Below are 17,440 nucleotides of genomic sequence, written 5' to 3' on the forward strand. Positions count from 1 at the left end.
AGGAGAGCTGCAAGAAACCCCTTTGCTTTTAGAAAGGGCAGCACCCAAGGCACTCTCAGTCAACTCTGGACTCCCTCGTGCACGTAGAGGCTCACTCTCGCACGGAGGGAGGCTGAGGCTGACGGGCGTCATTCTTTCACTCAGCCAGATGTGGAAGCTAAAGTGATCTCAGGGAAGCGTTAGTTACTTGGTGGTCAGAGAAGGGACACCATTGCCTGACACTGCTCGGGTCACATTGTCTAAGGAAAGAGGACAAAGAGTGGGAAGAAGCCAAAGAAGAAGAAATGGAAGAAAAACTATGCTCTGTTGAGAAAAACAGCATCCGCTTTGTTGAACAGCAGGGAAAGATCACAATTATAGAGCTTTCTGAATTACTATTAATGACTGGTTCAGTGACATTTTCCCCAGAAATACAGCCCCCAACAGCCCCGATCCCGTATCTGATGCAGACCACAGATTTCATTTCCCTTTACATGAAAAAACCCAAACCCAAGACACATCAGCGTTTGACACTAGAGCCACTTTACCCAGCTGCCTCCTATGGTTATTCTCCAACACGACTATTCCTGCATGCAGGAGCTGCAGTCCCTCTCCAACACGGCAAAGCTAGCAAAAGCTCCTCAGGTCACTCCTGAAAGTGTGCTCTGTTGCACACTGCTTGGCGTACCTGGACAGACGGGCGCAGGCGCCGAGTGTCTCAGGGCAGAGCACACACGCAGCCGTCCTGACAGAGGCAGAGCCCAGCGAAGACAACGTTCCCAGTGCTCCCACAGCGCTGGCCCCTCGCAGCACCGGTTCCAGAGTCACGGAGTCACAAGGGAGAGAAAGGCCTTCCGGAATCCCTGGGGGCAGCTGGTCCAGCCCCTGCGCAGGCAGGGTCACCCAGAGCAGGCTGCCCAGGGCCAGGGCCCGGCGGCTGCTGAACCCCCAGTGCTCAAACACACCCCTTGCAAACAGCCGCCCGACGAGGGGAACTGCGGAAACGTTGGCAGCCCACGCGACAGGCCCAGGGGTTTGGGGACTCGCTCCGACCAACTGAAGTATCCTCTCCTCCACACCAGTAAAACACCACCACACCAGCAGGGGCTTGTCACCATTCTTCCTCCAAAGCTCCGTCCGACGGCTCACTAGGCAGAAGACACAAAGTTAAGGGAAGCCTGATTAAGTTCGTTTCACTGCCTTAAACCAGCAAACCCCAGGCATGTGGATGCAGGAAAACGAGCTGAAGCAGGCAGGGAATGAGGAGCCGCCCTCAGCAGAGCAGGACACGGCACCGTGTGCCCAAACACAGGTGACAGCTGCCAGCCAAGGCTGACACAGCCACCCTGACTGACGGGCCTAAGGCGGCACTTGAACCACCGCGCTCAGCCCCACAGCCCAGACGGGGGGTCAGCGGTGCCGACAGGATTAAGTCCTGACTGACTCCCGACAACAGACGCTGACGCTGACTGGTGCCAGCCAGCTGAGTCCGGGCAGGTGATGCTGGCCGACTGACGCTGGCCGACTCACTCTGGCCAACTGACGCACGGCTCGGGTCCTCCTTCTGCCCTCGCACCTGGGCATCACCCCTGATGGAGCTGGGCGGGCAGAGGGGTCCCTGGCGCTGCCACTCATACCTGTCGGGCAGAGCTCGGGAAGCTGGAGAGGCCCCTGACTAGTAGAGGCGCTACTTAGCGACACGGAGCCGCTGCTTAACAGCAGCTGAAACATCAGTGTGCCCTCAGCACTATGCCAGCGACGCTGAAGGACATTAACTCTATCCCAGCTACAACCAGCACAGCTCTGAAGTTTTTAACCACCTCTCCCGTGGAGAAGAGTGTGGATGAAATGCCCAGCTCCCCGTTGGCTGCAGACCACAGGAAGGCACCAGAGATGGCTCTATAATTTTGTGTGAGGGAAAGGGCTGCGGACAAACCAAACGCGTTTGATATCTAATACTGTAATCACCTGCGCAGTTAGGCTCTCTTCTCAAACTCCTCCTTCCACCTGTCAAGAGGATTTAACTACATACGTAAAAAGGGAAAAAAGCTTCCTGCCTTTTTTCCCTTTAAGTGAGACAAGTCCTTTCCTATTCAGGCTCTGCTTAAGTCTTAAATAGAACTGGTGACAAAGTAATTCCCTGATCTCCTCTTTCTGCTTTCAGAAGATCAGATGTGATGTTTTGAAGTAACAACCATGGGAGCTGCACTTACATCCGTCACAGGAACTGCTTCCACAGCAGGCACTAACAGCGGCATCGGACATTGTATCTTCACAAATGAGACACAACAACTCATCTGGACTAGGATCACCAGAGCAGGATGAGGAGGAAGAAGAGGGCGATGGCTCCTCTGGCAAAAAGGGAGGCTTTTCCTTCTTTCCTTGCACAGAAGCTTCCCTGGAGGGGGAGAGGGCCTGGTGGGAGAGAAAAGTTTAAAGATGGGTCAAAGAAAACTCTTCCAAGCTTTGGATTTTATCAAAGGAAGAGAACAGGTGGAATTCTTCTCAGTCCACATTCGCCTTCTAAAACATAGGCCTTCAGATTAAACTACTCTTCTAGAGCCACAACACCAGAAGAGGGAGGGGGGAACAATTTTCCTGCTGCAGAACTCTCCCTTTCCTTTGATCAAGCAAGAAATTAGCTCAGACCAGAAAAATAACTTTTTGACAGCGAGAAATCAGGTGAAATGAATCCCACCTCTCCTTTGCCAGACGGCAAACGTACATTGCAGGCGCAGCACCAAGTTAGTCTCCGATCAAGTTAGTCTCTGAGTGATTACATTTTAGAAAGGGAAGGAGCCTGTGTTACAGCTTCTCCAGAAGGAGATCCATGGCAGCAAAACAGAAGTGCTACCAAGTGCAGTTTAAAACAGCCGCTCCTCTCAGCACACAGGAGTGTTTTCTTAATTTACAGCAACAGGAAAAGTTCTGTCTCTTCCACACACGGGAGTTCATAGAAGTCAGAGGGGGAGGACATCTCAGTCCAGCGGCAATTTCTTACGTTTTGCAAGGAGCCTTTGCAACATCAAACAGAACCAAAACGACCTCTCAAAGAGAACAACTCCGCTACAAACACCACCAAAATGCTTTGCAGAAATACACGTTCTTAGCACAGCACAGGTTTAACCAGCTTCCAGGGGCATGAACACGGGGACCACCCTACTGCGACGTTAGACAGTATCACAGATTTTAAGATTAAGACGCAGTGACAGTGCTTCCTCCCCCGTAACTGCAGGCGCTGGCCAGTTCGGTTGCATTGCCACTCACACTTGTGCGCGTGGTTTCTCTTGTTCACTGCTCGGTCAGTCCAATTCATTCCATACTTACGCAGGAAGAGCTGGCATCGCGTATTTCCCACTGCTTGTCAGCACGGCACCCTTTGGGTTGGGATCTTTCACCTCCACCATGGAACTCCACGGAATTCCTGTGCTCTTTCTATCTCTGGGAACAGGCTCAAAGGTTTTGTCCTGCTAAGAAAAGAGGTGCAGACTTATCTCGTCTGAAGAACCACGTTTAAAATGACATTTCCATGAGTATTTGAAGCAGCAAAAGCCTCTCATCCTCTCATTTTACCCAGCATAAGTGTTGCTCAACTAAAATACTCCTTTGCCTCAGTGAATAGAGCCGGGATGTTCCAAAGGCTTGGGCAGGGTTTTGAACTCACTCGACATTCTTTGGCTTAGCTTCAGGTTCCCTAAGGGCGAAACACCCCTCAGCTCACCATGCACTCAGAGAAGGGGCACAAACCCGCTCCTCCTCCAAAGCGCAGTGCAGTGAGAGCTTAATTCCCTGCTCTGGATCCGTCCCTGGGGAAACTCCTATTCGCCACCTGGGTACGAAGGTTGGATTCATGCCTCACGCACACACCTTCAGTGAGTAACGTTCAATGGCATGAATACTCAGCCAGAGGCTTGGGCAATTAAAACACGCAACTATTCAATAGGTGGGGTCAGCAGCAACAGCTTGGTTTTATACGAAATACTAAAAACCGTGAACCGTCATTAAAGGACTTGAAAACTGAAAAAATTTCCAGCAATATTGAAATACATAAAAATATGCAAGCAAGCTCTCAGAGAGCGATTGATGGACTTATTTAATGTCTATGACCTGGAAAAAAGAGCGTTTCACGTTTATAACTCCAGGTGTCCCTTGAATCCTGAAGGGCTTTGCAACACTGCCTTAGAACCTCTCGATTTCAGTTTTACTGAAATAAACTCAGCAGTGTTTCTTGAGAGCTCAGGCTCAAGTGCAGCTTTACCACAAGGAAAAAGGGTAACTGTCCTCTTTCTCCTTTTCCAGCCTATTGAATTATATCATGCCCCCAGCCCCAGGTAAGCTTACGCTAGGAAAACATTATCAGAGAGACACGTGACTCACTGCTTATCGTCTCCTCAGTTGTTCAAAAGCGCAGAATCAAATCTCACAGTCGGCACGGAGGGACGGACCGCGCGGAGGGACGGACCGCGCGGAGGGAGGGACCCCGTGGAAGGACGGACCGCCCCAGACCCGCGGCGGTAGGTATTACAACACTCTGGTGTCGCTCTCGTTTTGTCTCTCCCCCCTTTCTCCCTTTTTTCTCTCTTTCTCTGCTTTTCTCTCGCGTCTCCATCGCTGGCCAAATGAAGGGACTTGGCACTTTGATTCCGTTTTGAGTCTTAGTTCTGTTCCCGAGAATGTAGAAGGAACGTGGCCATGGCAACACGTTGGAGTCAGTCAGAAGTTAAGCCCAGCCGCCCCCAACCTCCCAGAATTCCCTGAGGTCGGTTGGAAAGCAAGGGGGTTTAACCTCTGCCAAATTGTTCAGCCCGACAGTGGATCGTGACAGACTGGTAGGAGTGTTACCGAAAAACGCGGTAAAATCAGAAACAACTCTTTAACAGCAATTTAGTATTAAAGAGCAGGCATTCTTTATTCACAGCGCCGGATGCACGCGGGATCGCCGCTCCTAACGTGCGTGCCTTACGCACCTTTCCCGTACAATTTATAGATCAAAAATTCACATATTCATAGATATTCATTATTGTCCTTTCTACCGATTGGTACAAACTTGCTCCTTCCATATGTAAATTACTGCGCAGACTCAGTTATCCTCTTTGTTGTTCTCTTTTGAGTAGGTGGTATTACTTGGGTCGGTGGTGGTCTGTGAGTCGGTGGTCGCAATCTCCCCCTGTCGGAATTACCTTTTACCTACTTGGCTCTTAATCTTGGCAGTCCTGGCCAGTTTTCTCAGTCCGCTACACGAAACCACATTTTGTCATCCTTTTCTGACAGAAGCACATTGTCTATTGTTTCGTTCACATTAATGATTACCGAGGGACTAAAATGCAGATCAAAGAATGCACTGATTGGTATACTCCATGTCCCCAGACTTAACGTCCAGTTGGATAAGGCTGTACAAGGAGTATAGCAACATCTATGGTTGGTTAATTCGATCGCTCTGGTTACAGGAGCAGCAACAAAGAGGCGGTTTTAGCAGTTTTTCTCCAGCAGGCATGCCCTGCTGCAAGGTCTGGCCTATCGGCCCAAGGACTGGACTAGAAGCAAATAAAGAGGAAGCCGTCAGCTGCTTCCGTTTGCAAGAAATACCAAGTCAACAATTGCTAAGTTCTTCCTGTTCATATCTCAGGGTCCTTTAGAGAGCTTGACATCTCCGCGTGATTCCCGCGAGGCTTCGGCTACCACGCGGGCTGTGCCCCACAGCCTCGCAGTTAAATTCCCCTTCCTGCGCTGCAGCTGCTTCGTGCAGTGGCCATAAGCTGCTCTGTTCCTCCTGCGTTTTGCTGGCGAGACGGCTGTACGAGGGCGATTCTGGCGGCACACACCGGCTACGGGGCTGCTCCAGTCCTCCTCTACACCCTTCCCTGTTCCCTCTTGCTCCTTCTAGCAAGAGGTTGTAAAAGTAGCAAGTCACTTGAGCAACTCTTCTCTAGCATGCAAGTCCTGTCAAACCAGTAACATGATACACCTTAAAGTCTCTGTTCCTTTATGGATTATAGAGCTGAGACAGAACACCAGCAACACCACCATCACCACCCCCAGCCACGGCAAAAAAGATGACGTTTCTTTACAGCCAGCCACCAGATGAGCCGGTAACAGGAGTGTGTGCCACTGGGTCGCTGAGGCCAGCAGGGACTGGGGTCCATTTCTGAGCAACGCTGTCCTGTATAGAACCGAACCCGTTCCTGCTTTTCAAAAGCTTTCAATATTAGACATGAATGAACTGGTCAGTAAGATACCTAAAACAGAGGTTTTCAAAAAAGAGGATTTCAAAAACATTATTTTAGCAAATGGATTCATGAGCAGAGGGACCACAGAGACCTTTCACGCTTCTACAAAAGCAGGTCTTATATAAAGATCACAAGCAAAACGAGCTGAAATTAAAAATGCAAAAAAAAAAAGAAATAAGGGAAAGAAAATGGATTGGGGGGCAGTGAAGACAAAGTATTTTCTAATCCTTTTGTTATTTAGCTGTATAATTATTGATTGTGCTGACAGGTCGCTGACAGTTTTTGGGGGGTGTGCCTGGGTCTGCTGGTTGCTGCCAATTTTGGGGGAAACTTGAGGATTTGGGGGTGTTGCTGTGTCAGGTGCATGCTGCTAGGTCTGGTGGGAGCAGCCAGGTGTGGGGTGCGTCTGGATTTAGGGTTTGTTCCTGGACTGGGGCAATGCTACCAGGTCTAAGGGTTATTTTGGGTTTGGCGGCTGCCGCTGGGTTGACGGCAGCCTCTGTTCCAGTGGACACAAACCCTCTCCCTGCAGCAGCGCCAGCAGTGCGTCTCGTAAGGCGCTGGGCACTGCTGTGGTCACGCTGCGCTCTCTGGCTGGTTGTTTCAGCAGGTCGGCTGCACGGCTGGCCTCCCTTGAGAGGCGCTGGGGTGCCACCCTCAGGTGGATTTCACTTGCTGTGTTTGAGGTGAAACTGTGTCCCTCATGTTCAGAGTGCTTTCAGATAGCTTAGGAGAGCTCCAAAGGACATGGCTGTCTACGTGAGTGGTTTCTCCAGAGTGGGGGGCTGGGTGCTGCACAGCATTTCTAAGCCGGGGGTGAGTATGGGTCAAAGAGTCCAGCGGCCTCTGGCCTCCTCCTGGCTCGCAGAAGCAGCAAGCTCCTTGGAGCTGTATTGCGCTTCTGTCCAATATACTGTTCGAAAGGAAGGTTCTGGGGCATGATGGAACTCGGGGAGCCACAGGGAAGAGGAGGTGGCACAGCGCACTGTCCTAGCCCTTCTGGCTTTCAATCCCCGTGGGCATTTGTGACCCTCAGGTTACCCCCCTCCCCCTGGGAACATCTGCTCCTTCTCTGGGTGGCAGCCTAGACTCGCTGAGTAGGCAAGCGTGGCGTGCTACCTAGGTGCAGCTTCTTGTCTGCTCCTTGTGCTCGTCTTGCTTTGACTGCGTAGCTGAAATAAACCCGTGCTTCACCGACTGAAGTTAAGTCTTCCCACAGTGTGTGAGGCGCTCTGGTTTCTCCACCCCCGTGTTTCTCTTGGGCCTGAAGTAGGAACCTGAGGAGCAGGGAAGGCTCCTGGGACAGTTCACTTTCCGGGCAGTGCTGAATCGCAGTCAGACCTTGCAGCTGAAGGTATGGGGACAGAGAGGGAGGAGAACTGTAGGAGAGGAGGAGAAATGCGCTTGGCTGGGGAGAAGCTTCCCTGCCAAAGGGCTATAGGCAGCCCTGTCCTTGAGCGTGTGCCACGCTGGCCTTTCTTCTGCTTTAACTTCCGAACAGCGTGTGCCTGGAGAGCTGTTCTTTTTCTCTTTCCTTTTGGGTTTAAGCTTCAGTGCCTACAACCACCGCAGCTGAAGCTAAAACCACCTTGAGTGTCTGGACTGCAAGTGGCTACAAGTGGCCACATCCCGTAGAACGCACTACTCCTGGCCTGCTGGTGAAAGACTCGAAATCCTGGCCTTTCTGAGGCCTCTGTTGCTGCTGGTAGCGAGCAGTGACAGGGAGGCCATTCTGCTTCAGTGCCTTTCTAGAGAAGGCAATGAGACATTATACTAACAGCACTGGGTCTTGTGACTGTGGAAGCAGGCTAGAAGACCTTGCCAAACTGTTTGCTGAAGCTTCTGGGAGCTGCTTCTTCCTTTACTCTTCTTGCAGCCAAATGAGGTAGAACAGGATCACACTGTCTTGACCACGAGAGGTGCAAGGACCTCGCAGGGCAGCCGGAAGGAAGGTGTTGACCGAGGCCGTCACCGCGGCACTGCTCTGTCCTTAGTCAAATGCTAGAGAGGAAAAGGCAGCTCCGAAGAGGGGGGACGGTTCTGGGCCGGTGGGTTATGGGTAGCCGTAGTCGTTGGCTATGTCCATGCTGGCCTCCCTCTGCACACAAACGTGCAGCTGCCCGGTGACACCTGCAGGGCCGCCCGCTCCCGCTCCTCCTGGGCCAGCGCCTTCACACGCTCCCGCTGGGGCCGCTGCTCGGGTGTGATGGGCACCGACTGCTCCTGCTCCTCCAGCGGGGTGGGCGCAGCCGTGAGCCCCCCCAGGGCCCGAAGGACAGCGGGGAGTCGTTGGGAGGTTGTGGCGGCATGTGCAGCTGCTGCGGCAGCCCCTCCCGTGGGGTTTGGCCTCTGTGGGCGACAAGCACAGCCCGCTCGGCTGCTGGGGTTTGGCGGCAGACCTGGTGCGTGCCTTGCTGCTCGATGGTGCCGTGTCCTTCTTGCCGTCAGCGGGGGCTTGAGGCATCCAGTGCTGCGCTGGGTCTTGGGGCTGCCATCAAGGAATTGGGTTCCGGGTTGGGTGGTTGGGGCATCAGCCCCACCACCTTCACTGTGTGCCCCAGCAGGTGGAAACTGTGGCTGGAGTTGAGCAAGGGCACCCTCAGGACGATGCGGAGCGTCCTCAGCGCCGGGTGGGGATGCTGCTCCTGGGGACTCTGGTTCCAGGCTGCAGTGGGGATGCCGGCAGCGGCGCAGGGTCAAGGCGGTGGGATCAGAGGTGGCACCCAGTGGGCCTAGGACTGGCCCCATCAGGGCGGGCAGAGGGGACTCCCGTGTCTCACTGGAGTGGTGAGCGCGTCTGCCCTGCCTTGCCCCTGCGCCCACTGCTCCGCGGCTTCCTCCCGGGCCGGGGCCTCCTGGGGCCTCCCTGGGGTGCTGCAGGGGCGTGCGGCCCAGTGCTGCCGGGAGCTGCGGGGCCCGGCTGGGCCCTGACACCGCTATGCTGGCACCTGGCAATGCTGTGTGTTCCCTGGAACGTATCGCAGCCCCTGGGCAGCGGGGGGCCGTAGCTTCCAGCATGGGTCTGTGGGACTGGAGCAGTTGAGGGTCACAAGGCTGGGGTGGGGCGTGGGGTGGGAGTCCCAGAGCAGCAGTTCAAGGCCTCCGTGCTGTGGTGTCTGGGTGGGCCGCTGCATTAAACCTTTCTTCTCCGCCCCATGAAGAGCCTTTGCCTTCTGGCTTCCTCTTGGGTCCTACGTCGCTTGGCAGGCAGGTTGGTGGTATTGGATGCTCTGCGCTTGCTGCTTCCCACCCGCAGCCCGCTGCCACCTGCACTGCCCTGTCGCCGTCCAGCTTTCCCTTGGCCTGCTTGCCGCCCGCTTCTCCCCATTGGGGCCCCTCTTGGCAGGACACAACGCCCGGCGGCAGCAGCAGGTGGGTCAGACCCATCCGAGGCTGCCTCCGCAGCGCCGTCTCCGCCAGCTTGTGCAGACGGAACAGCCCATAAGTTGAATACCGGCGATCCTTTGGCCTCCTTGCAAAATGCACCCCAGTGACAACAGGGAGCTTTACATCAACAGCAACGTGTCACAGGACAGGAACACAGAGGAGTGAGCATCACAAGGTATCCTTTTCTTTATACATTGTTTTTTCCCCACAGAGGTGGGCAAAAATGACCCAACCCCTGAGCCCCAAGGTTTCCTCCTCTCCCATATCAAGCATTTGCTCTGTGGCTTTGTGCCTTAAAAGAGGGGCTTGTACCCTGAAAGTGAAGGTTTGGAACTGAAAACTGAGGCTTTGAGGGTGAAAAGAGGGATTTGAGCCCTGGAAGTGAGGATTTGGGTGTTAAGAATGAGGCTTTGAGCTTTAAAACAAGGGTTTGGACCCTGAAAGTGAGGTTTGCAGTCCTAACTATAAGGCTTTGAGACTAAAAGAGGGGTTTGGGTGCTATAAAGAGAGTCTTTGGGACCTTAAAATGAGGCTTTGAGCATGAAAAGAAGGGTTTGAATAATCAAAGGGAGGGTTTGGAATTTAAAAATGAGATTTAGTCCATGAAAATGAGGAGTTTGGACCCTAACAGTGAGACTTTGGGACCTCTGAATGAGGCTTTGTGCCTTAAAAGTGGGGTTTGCACCTTGAAAGTGAAGGTTTGGAACATAAAACTGAGAGCTAAAAGAGGGATTTGAACCCTGAAAGTGCAGCTTTGGCTGCTAAAAATAAGGCTTTGAGCTTAAAAAGCGGGATTTGGACCCTGAAAGTGAGGTTTGCGGTCCTAACTATAAGGCTTTGCTGTTACAGGTGAAGTTTTTGGTGCTTTAAAGGGGGGGTTTGGGACCTAAAATGAGGGTTTGTCCCTTAAAAGTAGGGGTTTTGACCCTAAAAGTGAAGGTTTGGAATTTAAAAATGAGGCTTTGAACCTTAAGGGAGGGGTTTGTACCCTGAAAGTGAAGGTTTGGAACCTAAAACTGAGGCTTTTAGCCTTAAAAGAGGGGTTTGAACCCTGAAACTCACAGTTTGGAGCAAAAAATGTGAGTGTTTGGGACGTAAAAAGGAGGCAATGAGTATTAAAATAGGGGTTTGGACACTGAACGTGAGTCTTTGGGTGTTACAAATGAGGCTTTGACTGTTAAATGAGGGCTTTGGTTCCTAGAAGTGAGGGTTTGGGTGTTAACAATGAGGCTTTGAGCCTTAATAAAGGGGTTTGGACCCTGAAAGGGAGGGTTTGGGACGTAAAAATGATGCTTTGAGCCTTAAACGACAGATTTAGACCCTAAACGTGAGGCTTTGCAACATACAGATGAGGCTTTGACAGTAAAAAAGACAGGTTTGGACCCTGACAGTGAGGGTTTGGAACTGAAAACTGAGGCTTTGAGAGTTAAAAGAGGGATTTGAACCCTGAAAGTGAGGATTTGAGTGTTAAGAATGAGGCTTTGAGCCTTAAAACAGGGGTTTGGACTCTGAAACTCACGGTTTGGAACGAAAAAATGACTGTTTGAGCATTAGAAGACCAGATTTGATGCTAGAAGTGAGGGTTTGGGACCTAAAAATGAGGGTTTGTCCCTTAAAAGTAGGTGTTTGGACCCTAAAACTGAAGATCTGGAATTTAAAACTGAGGCTTTGTTCCTTAACAGAGGGGTTTGGACCCTGAAAGTGGGGGTTTCGTACCTGAAGATGAGGCTTTTAGCCTTAAACGAGGGATTTGGACTCTAAAATGTGAGGCTTTGGAAAGAAAAAATGATGGTTTGTGCCTTAAAGGACCAGAGTTGATGCTAAAAGTGAGGGTTTGGGACCGAAAGAGGAGGCACTGAGCATTAAAAGCGGGGTTTCGATGATGAAAGTGTGGCTTTGGGTGTTAAAACTGAGGCTTTGAGTGTAAAAATGGGGCTTTGGACCCTGAAAGTGAGGGTTTGGCTCTTACAAATGAGGCTTTGAGCTTTAAAACAGGGGTTTAAACCCTAAAAGTGAGGTTTGCGGTCCTAACTATAAAGCTTTGAGGTTAAAAGAGGGGTCTGGGTGCTATAAAGTGAGTGTTTGGGACCTGAAAATGAGGCTTTGAGCATTAAAAGAAGGGTTTGGACAATGAAAGGGAGAGTTTGGTATTTAAAAATGAGGGTTACTCCATGAAATGGAGGGGTTTGGATCCCCAAAGTGAGGGTTTGGGATCTAAAACTGAGGCTTTGAGCCTAAAAGACAGGATTGGACCCTAACAGTGAAGGTTTGGGACCCCTGAATGAGCCTTGTGTTTTAAAAGTGGGGTTTGGGCCCTGAAAGTGAAGGTTTGGAACTGAAAACTGAGGCTTTGAGAGTCAAGAGAGTGATTTGAGCCCTGAGAGTGAGGGTTTGGCTGTTAAAAATGATGGTTTGTCCCTAAAAAGGAGGGGTTTGGACCCTGAAAGTGAGGTTTTGGGTGTTAAAAATGAGGCTTTGAGCCTTAAAAGAGGGGTTGCGACCTTGAAAGTGAGGGTTTGGGACTGAAAGCTGAGGCTTTGAGTGTTGAAAGACAGGCTTGGGACATAAAACCCTCCCTTTTAGCATCGAATCCAGCATATTAATGCTCAAACCTTCATTTTTTAGTTCCAAACCGTGCATTTTAGAGTCCAAAGCCCTTGTTTAAGGCTCAAAGCCTCATTTTTATGTGCCACACCCTCATTTTCAGGGTCCAAACCCCTCTAGTAAGGAATAAAGCCTCATTTTTAGGTGCCAAACCCTCACTTTTCAGGTCCAAACCTGTCTTTTTTAGGGTCAAACCCTCATTCTTAGGTCCCAAGCCCTCACTTTTAGGGTTCAAACCCCAGTTTTAAAGCTCAAAGCCTCAGTTTTACCACCCAAAGCCTCACTTGCAGGGTCCAAACCCCTGTTTTAAAGCTCACAGCCTCAGTTTTACCACCCAAGGCCTCATTTTTAGGGTCAAAACCCCTCTTTTAATGCTCAGTGCCTACTTTTAAAGCCCCAAACCCTCACTTTTAGCATCCAAACCCTCACTTTCAGGTGCCAAAACCTCATTTTTAATGATCAAAACCCTCCTTTCACCCGCAAAGCCTCAGTTTTAGGTCCCAAACCCACACTTTTAGGGTCCAAACCTGTCTTTTAGGTTCAAAGCCTCAGCTTTAGGTCTCACAGCCTCACCTTCAGGGTCCAAACCCCTCTTTTAATGCTCAGTACCTCCTTTTTAGGCCCCAAACCGTGCCCTTTTAGCATCAAATCCAGTCTCTTAATGCTCAAACCATCATTTTCTCATTACAAACCATGCGTTTTAGAGTCCAAAGCCCTTGTTTAAGCTCAAAGCCTCATTTTTAACAGCCAAACCCTCACTTTCACAGTCCAAACCTGTCTTTAAAGTTCAAAGCCTCAGTTTTAGGTCCCAAACCCTCACTTTCAGGTGCCAAACCCCTCTTCTAATGCTGAAATCCTTATTTTAAGTCCCAAACCCTCATTTTTGGTGTTCCAAACCCGTTTTAAGGCTAAAAGCTTCCCCTTTTAGGTGCCAAACCCTCACTTTCAGGGTCCAAACCCCTCTATTAAAGAATAAAACCTCATTTTTAGGTGCCAAAGACTCACTTTAAAGCACCCAAACCCCTTTTTTAACAGGAAAGCATCATTTTTAACACCCAAACCCTCACGTTCAGCTTCTAAACCCCTCTTCCTCTTCCTCCCCAGCACGCTGGGCACGCGACGTCCTGAAAGCGCGGCACGGTGTGGGCCAGCTGCAGGGGCCCTGCTTTTATAGGTCCCGAGCAACAGCGAGGTGGCTCTTGGCAGCAGGAGCCCATTGTGGTGTTGATTGTGCCTGTGGGCGACGCGTGTGGCCAAATATGGGGGGTTTGGGCGCGGGGGGGCGGTGGCCTCAGAGATGGCCAGATGTGGGAGAAGGAGGAGGGTGGTGGGGCTGAGGGCTGAGTAATACCCATGTGTCGTAGGGTAGAGCATTTGACCAAGTGCTGTATTTGGAAAGACAGTATTTCAGTCAATGCTTGCTTAGCAAATGGTGGTCTCAGAGGTTCCACACAATCCTGCTGGAGTTTCTGTAGGTCTCAAAGTAGTTTGCTGACTCTGTAGGGATTTGTGATCCTAAACGCCTTGCCCACGTGCATGCCATGTCCGCCGGGTTGTTTTGCTGTTGGCTGCACTTGGTGAAGGCAGGGAGGCATATTTCACCCTTTAGTCCCTGAGGAGGTGAGAGGAGGAGCTGGCAGGAGCTGACGTGGTTTGAGAGAAGAGTGTGACTCAGTAAGAAGTTCTCATGGCTACTCCCGAGGGATGGGCTTTCACTCTAGCGGTGTGTGCCTATAGATAATGCCTCGCAAGAGAGCTTTGGCTGCTGGAAGGCCGTGACTCCTCTAACTTCATCAGTTCTGTGATCAAGTCATGGAACAAAGCGCTTTGCATGCCTATGTATGGCATTATTTCAGATCTCCCTTTCTAGCTAAATACGTAGGTTTGTGAAGAAACCGGGATGGTGCAGGGAATTCTGCAAAACACATTTAGAACCAATATTGTGAGGGAAATGCTCAGTTTTGAAAATGTGCAAAGCTTTTACGGCCAAACTTACCCGTTACGGTTTGACACTCAGTTCTCTTGCGTGTCAGCTGTAGTTTCTCTTTGCCATCAGATTAAGCGCCTGGGAGAGATACAGTACAATATGCAGGTTCTAGTAGACATAGACATTCTTTCCTACTGAGGTGTAATGTCTGCTTTTCTCTCAGAATGACCCTTCTCTCTCCTGTGATTTTTTCCGCAGCGTTTGGCATCCTGTGTTGAAAAGTACAGTTTAGATCTGACGGGCGGAGCCTTTCCCTTGCGAGGGCAGGGCAGCAAGGCCAAACTACTCAGCTGTCAGGCTATAGAAATCTTTCCCAACTGCATTGACAGAGAAGACAGCGTTGATGAAGGTTTGTTCCTGATGTCCCTGTTTGGTTTTTCTAAACTAAATGGTTTTGGCATCCAAGCAATGAATGCTGTTCCATACCCACAGCCTGAAAGTCTTAAGTCTCTGTATAAACTAACTTCTTGGGCTTATTTCAAAGGAAAAACTGGGTGCTGAAATTCTGTGGGACTTGTTAAAATAAACCCTATTTTTCCCTTCAATGCTTGCTGACATGCTGTAGCGATGTATGGTGGGGTACCTCTATAACGCCTGTCAGTCATTTTATTCCTCCAGCTCTCGTCTTTGAACAGTAAGATCATCCCCTCCATTGCTTAGGAATGTTCCCTCAACTTTCTTTTTTCCCCTCTTCCAACCTATGCCTGCACCTGCATCCAGCTGGCGGCCGGTCAGGAGTGCTGTTTCCCCGGGCTCGGTCCTGGGGCCAGATATGTTTGATGCCTTCCCCAACCACCTGGATGAGCCGGCAGTGTGCCCGCGTGGCCAGGAAGGCCACCAGCATCCTGGCTTGTATGAGAGATAGTGTGGCCAGCAGGAGTAGGGCAGTGATCGTCCCCCTCTACTCGGCAGTGGTGAGGCTGCACCTCGAATCCTGTGTTCAGTTTTGGGCCCCTCACTACGAGAAAGATACTGAGGTGCTGAGTGTGTCCAAAGAAGGGCAGCGAAGCTGGTGAAGGGTCTAGAGCACAAGGTTTAGTTGGGATCTTAGGAAAAATTTCTTCACAGAAAGGGTTGCGAAGCAGTGGAACAGGCTGCCCAGGGAAGTGGTGGCGTCACCATCCCTGGAGGGAGTTAAAAGACGTGCAGACGTGGCGCTTTGGGACAGGGTTTAGTGGTGGACTTGGCAGTATGAGGTTTACAGTTGGGCTCGATGATCTTAAGGGCCTTTTCCAACCTAAATGATTCTACGAGTCTATGATCTGCCTGTGCACTTTGCCCTCTCTGTGTCTAATAGGTTCCTACACCTACAAGCTCTTAAAGCAATAGCTTCTGGCTTCCCTTGTCCGGACCGACAGTTAAAACTCCTCTGGTGTCTTTCATTACCTTGCAATAATGAGATGTGCATCTCTGGGTTTGCACATCCAGTGATGCTCTGAGCACATCTCTGAGCCGGCTGCAGTGATAACTTTCACAGCCTTTTGTTTGGGTGTGTGAATGCCCTTCCCTCTCTTCTTACTGGCCTTAACTTATGTCTGCTTGTTACAAAGACGACACTGGCATGACTTTCTAGGCTATTTGTGTTTATTAGCTTTGACTTAGTCCTGAAGAGGCAGCTTCCACCTCTTTTGGGGTGCCACCCTCTAACAACAGCGTGTCAAAATCTAATGAAAACCCCTTTGGATTTTCTCCACTTGTGTCACGATTCTGAGGAGAGGGCCTTCTAAAACCTTGTCAAAAACAACCAACACACGCACCCACCAAAAAACCCAAACCAAAACCAACAAAAAAGGCCCTTTCGGTCCCCTTTTCATGAAGTCTGAGGCATGGAAAAATGCTTGTCATTTTTCTGATGGCTCCTCATTAGCTTTTATCCAGAAACTATTCAAGTTGTAGGCCCACATGAGCTTCTGTTGGATGTGGGTTGAGGTTAGAAATGCAGCTGGCTTCTGATTTATGAAACTAATTGACATCTTCAAAGGCAGTTTCAGCGGCTCACACAAGTGAAAGGGCACAGAAGCTCACGATGAAACACAGTAAAGCGTGGGAGGCTCCCTGAGCAGCCCTGATGAACTCAGCAGAGAACAGAGACCCATTTTGCCAAATGACCTGTCTCCTGGTTCCCTGCTCTGTCAGGGTAAAGGATGCACCCCCCACTTTGCTCACATCTGGAGAATGCCTTCTCCCCAGAGGCGACAGACCATGCCACTTCTTGAGAGAACCCGAGTGTAACATGGTCAATGTTTGATGTTAAACTCTTTGTTCCAATCTCCTGTTTGTTGGGGTTGGATTTTGGTGTTTGTTTTGTGTGATAATTGTGTTCTTTCATTCTGACTGTGCTGGAAAGGAGCTATTCGTAACACTCGTAATCGAGTCGAATCTGGAAATTAATAATGCCAGCTGAGTGATCAAGTGTATATGACAAGAATTTGTATGCTTTCTAAAAGCAGCAATGTATGTTTTCCTAGGGTGGTGGGTTGGTTTTTTGGTTTTTGTTTTTTTTCTAACCATCTTGATGCACTCTTACTGTATGGGAAACTTGATTACCTGACAATTGTGTATTGGATTTGTCTTAGGACGGATACAGGTTGAACTCGCAAAGGGGGGCAGCATGACTGAAACCTATCACAGAGGTGATGCTATGGTGTACATTGTTAAAATTCTTCTTAGTCAAGTGTTGCGTTTCATGAGTGACGTAACAGAATGAATCCAAAATAGAAAGTGATGTTTTGAAAATGTCAGATAGATTGTATTTTCTCCCACTAAGAAACAATGTCTTGCCTTTTCCAGTCATATCTCCTGGCACCAGTGTCTCAGTCTTCAGCTGGCAAGTGAATACACGCGGCCAGGGAAAACCATCTACTTATTTGGGTGTATTTGACTTTGACTGCTGGTATCAGGCTCAAAAGCCAGGCTCGCTAAGGTAGGTTTTTATGAAGCTGGTTTCAGTATCCCTCCCCATAATTCATTGGAAAGTCGGCGTTTAGCTTCTGCACTTGTTTTCTTTCAGGCCAGAAGAATCCCTTCAGGACTGCCCCTATTTTGCACTGTGGTCACTGGATGCTGTAACAAGCACGACTGCTCCAAACCTCCTTCTGGATGTTGTGGTGCAGGAGCGCAGCCTAAGCTGGAGAGTTCCTCCTTCTTATCCACAACCTGAGCTGTGTTTTCATCCAAGCACCTATAATTTTGGTAGGTATTACACGGCTTTGAATAGTGATAAGCTTAAACGAGCTCAAATGCCATTTATTGGTTC

The 17,440-nt window shown here is 50.1% G+C and overlaps 1 long non-coding RNA gene across 1 annotated transcript; it reads left to right on the forward strand.

The window, feature by feature from the left end:
* The first annotated feature begins 7,025 nt into the window (after positions 1-7,025).
* Positions 7,026-14,411, forward strand: LOC142051431 (uncharacterized). Its single transcript, XR_012658465.1, has 3 exons — positions 7,026-7,560; positions 9,636-9,768; positions 14,383-14,411. It is a non-coding gene; the product is annotated as an uncharacterized LOC142051431 (long non-coding RNA).
* The last annotated feature ends 3,029 nt before the right edge of the window (positions 14,412-17,440 follow it).

The sequence above is a fragment of the Phalacrocorax aristotelis genome, unplaced genomic scaffold (assembly GCF_949628215.1).
Source record: "Phalacrocorax aristotelis unplaced genomic scaffold, bGulAri2.1 scaffold_34, whole genome shotgun sequence".
NCBI classification, from domain to species: domain Eukaryota; kingdom Metazoa; phylum Chordata; class Aves; order Suliformes; family Phalacrocoracidae; genus Phalacrocorax; species Phalacrocorax aristotelis.